The 4,026-nt window shown below is 43.1% G+C and overlaps 1 protein-coding gene across 1 annotated transcript in view; it reads right to left on the bottom strand.

Moving 5' to 3' along the window:
- TMEM132B (transmembrane protein 132B) overlaps positions 1-2,934 on the bottom strand; it is a 39,857-nt gene extending 36,923 nt beyond the window's left edge. The window contains exon 1 of the mRNA XM_010137983.1: positions 2,797-2,934. The gene's annotated coding sequence lies outside the window, so the exon portion shown is untranslated. The remainder of the gene's footprint in view (positions 1-2,796) is intronic.
- Between the last annotated feature and the right edge of the window lie 1,092 nt (positions 2,935-4,026).

Genomic DNA, 4,026 nt, shown 5'->3' with positions numbered 1-4,026 from the left:
TCGCTTCTGTCGGTGATTTGATAAACAAATAATTTCACAGAGCTGTCAAATGAAGACCTAATTTACAGCAACTTGGTCACTACCAAAAAAAAGGACAGTTATAGTGCAAGTCTCGTAAAAGCTGTGCAGAATTTTGGCCCGTGTTTGAGTCTGCTCTATCCAGATCACCGAAAAGAATGGGAGGCATGCAGCAGCATGACGGTGCTGTGGAGCAGATGTAATTCCAGCTCAAAATACAACCTGGTTTGCAAAAGCAAAAGAGGAAGATGGTCAAAGGGCAAGAGCTTTGCTTTCTTGAAGTATATAAATCCACAACAGGCACTGGAAATCTTGTCTCTGCTCACAGAGGTCATGTCAAGCCTTAGCTAGTTGCCAGCTTCAGTGGACCTTTTAAATCTGTGCACCAGAACAACTTCATGGCCAGCTTTGACAGGATACCCACATGGACACCTGCTGGTTGAACTAAATGGACTTTCAACAGGGAGTGTTTCGAAATGCAACATCTCCTGAACGTCTGCAGATCCTAGTCGTATTAGTGAAAGAGGAGTGGGAGTCTTTTTCCTGACCTTTCCCTATCTGGATCCGTCCAGTATTTAACTACAGCAAGTCCTAGAAATACTAGAAACTCCATTAACAGAAACAAAAGTCCCCACACACCATCTTTTAGATCTGGATCGGGTTTTCTGAAGTGCAAAGAAAAGACAGTCTCAGTAATATGTTGATGATATATAACTTGGAGCTTGAGTTTATAATACGAACAATTCGTGGTTCATATTTATCAACTGATAAATAAGAGCCACTAATCAGATAAAGCGGCATGGTACACAGCAAAAAAAGATAGTGAAATTTATCAAAAGAGTCTGTTCCTTTGACAATTCAGTTAGTCATAAACAAAGACATTCATTCATGCTCCTTCTGGTAAGGACTTTCAAGGAAATTTGGTTTCCAGAAAAAGAAAATGTGATTTTTTTCTTTCCCCACAGGCTAGAGACTCAAGGGACCTATTCCGTCACTGGCTGAGGCTAAGCATTGGAGCAGTCGCTTTCATGAAAAGGGAATATTACACTGATGTCCCTTGCAAAACGTTTGGAGGTCTGCACAGTGCCACGTGTTGTCATTGCATAACTAAGCCCCAAGCTATCGACGTCTCTGAGGATACAACAGCACATGTTCTTCTGCCTAGTAATTTGAATCTTATTTATGAATTATTTGCCTTCATGTTAAATGGTTGGAAGCAAGCAAGAGGTTGCCTAAGATGCCCAAAGCCATCTTGCTGTTCCTATAGCTACCTAGGATCAAAGGGATGTCATCTCTCACCTGCCTACAGGTCTCAGAAAGAGCAAATACCTACAGAATGTACTCTCTAACTGCAAAGGAATTCCTTTGTTGTTGGACCTAAAATGTAATGAAATTTTGTTTGTTTTAGAGGATGTAATTTATTCCAAAAATTGGTAACGAGCTTATTCGAGTTGTCAAAAGGTGAATTTTTTGTTCCAGCATATCATCTTCAAAATAAACAGCTTTGGTGTACGCAATTCTTTAGGCAGCTAAAGAACATGCAGATTCATCTGACAAAGTACCAGATACCTGTTAGGACCTTTGCAGTCTTATCTACAAAGAGGTTATAGAATAGATTAAAGGACACAGGGGTAGGGTGTGGGTTTCAAATGCATCTGAAGAGAACATGAGGTGCTCCGGTCTAGAATACATTCATTGTACCGATAGCTGGAATGTAGGGAGGAGTATAGCTTCTTGAAAGCTATAGAGTGTTTATCTACAGGTTACACGATTACTATGTAAAAAGGATGAGTACACTACCCTATTTTTATAGCATTTATATATAATATACTGCACTCTCCTGGAACTGAAATAAAGAAACTATCTTTCTAGGACTACCCTAAAAAACTTGTAAGTAATACAACTGCCCCCCCACCCCCATCTCCATACAGAATTCATTGTAGTCGATTCTTAAATTCATTTAAAACAAGAAAAAAATCACCCCCAAACCACATAATAAACCAAATAAACCTATTAAAGCAAAAGTATCTCTTTAATGCTTAAAAATAATGAGCTAAAAGCTGAAAGCCATGCAATGGTGTCAGGAGTCACGCAGTCAATGTCTTGATAAAGTCACATTAACGCTATTTTCATCTCAATGTCAGGGAGGAAGAACCAGCTGAACATATCATTAAAGAAAAAAACAACCCACAGCATTGTTTAAAAGCTCCCAGGTCATCTTTTAAGAATTTTTGCAATATGATTGTTATTTTCTACTCTCTGTCATGCTCCTCCAGATTTTGGTAGAGTTCAGTATCTTTACTTGTAAGAAATTCCTGACTGGAAAGCAGGCGATGCAGTCAGAGGCAGGTAGGAAACCTTGCTGTACACTGTTACAATATAGTGCGTTATTACTAGGGAATAACGGATGCAGAGAAGCCACACAAGAACTAGGCTCCCTGTGCAAGGAGTTGACTTTTCCCAAGTGGGGTGTATCAGCCAACGTGTTCTTTCTCATCAGCACTGGCTGGTCAGTGCAGAAAGACTAGAGCTGCTCTGTCAGCATCCCTGGCCCTCTCTCTCATAGGGAACACACCAGCACAAGAGGCTCGGCATCAGCCTATGGAAACCTGCTAACTCCACATAACCTCTGGAGAAAGAACCCACCACCACAGAAAGAGCCATAACTGTAAAACAACTGGCTGATGTAAAACCCTGAAGGCAGGCGAGGTCCCAGTATGGTGGTGGTGGAGGAGAAAAGGGTGAAAACTCCGTTCTCCACCTCACGCAGTGCCTTACCTTTATGACGTCTTCATCAGCTGATTTGCACTCAGTCGAGTCCGAAACATCGACCACAGACCCATCCTCCTGCACAGCAACCACCTTGACTGGAACAGACACCGTTTTGCCCGTCAGAATGGCCGTGTTAAGGACTTCCGTGTCCTGGATGCACACACACAAACAAAGGATGGGCATTAGAGAAGGCTAAAGGATCAGAACCTGCAGGGGCGAGGCTGATGAGCCAACACCCGCCTGTGACACGGACAGGAGCAGAGGAGCGACCCTTCCTCACCCACACCCTTCAAGCTCCCTGCAGACAATGGTTTCACAACTTCCTAAGCCAAAAGTTGCATCTAGACCATCAAGTTCTGCTTTTGGCAAACACCTGGATATACTCTTTTTGAGCCCGTTCTCAAGTTTGGCTCCCGTGGCAATGAAATCTGTAACATAATCCCACATGAAGGCACATCTGCACCTTGGCAGAACCACAGTGCTGGGCGGGTACAGTCTCCAAAGGCTGTCAGCAACTCATCCCACCCCTCTGCCCCAAATCATGCCAGTGATTTGGGAGGTGATTCTCAAGCGTTACAATAAGAGCATTTTTTTCCTTACTACTCCAGCTAACCGTGTTGCGAGTTGACTGTTTTCCCTTTTCAGGACATAAATACATGAGGAGAAAAACTGGCACTACAAAGCAGTACCATCCATATACAATTTTTTTACTCTTTCCATCAAAACCCCACCTAGAGATGTTTTACCACACTGCTCTCGAATCCTGATGAATTCACAGTGCTGGCACTCTAATGACTCCATTAACACAGCCCTCCTCTGTGTCTCAGTATGGCTGCAGCTTGATTAATTACTCCAAATGAGTGCTACAGACTGACACAGAAGTCCCTGCCTTGCGTAAGAAGGTACGCACACCCGAGGGGAACCACCTCCGAAGGCCCACAGAGCAGCTTGTCTCTGCTTAAGCAGAGCTTACTGCAGGTCCTAAACTCGACACCCACACACGGGGCAAGGAATGACCTGCTCCGTCACAGCGGTTCCATTCGCCCTTCTCGAAAAGCCCGCAGTAGGAAACATTCCTTTGAATCAATCCGCTTTTCATTTTTCAACTGCCATAGAACTAATTGCTTGTCAGTTGGGGTGGGGGGGAAAGTTGCTTCAAACTAATCTAACTTTAAATTCCATTATTAGAATTGGTGGGAGAAGAAATGGCTTGTAGTGAAAAATTTGATGGCAGCT

The sequence above is a fragment of the Buceros rhinoceros genome, unplaced genomic scaffold (assembly GCF_000710305.1).
Source record: "Buceros rhinoceros silvestris isolate BGI_N320 unplaced genomic scaffold, ASM71030v1 scaffold9206, whole genome shotgun sequence".
NCBI lineage: Eukaryota > Metazoa > Chordata > Aves > Bucerotiformes > Bucerotidae > Buceros > Buceros rhinoceros.
This window is presented reverse-complemented; position numbering and strand designations above follow the sequence as displayed.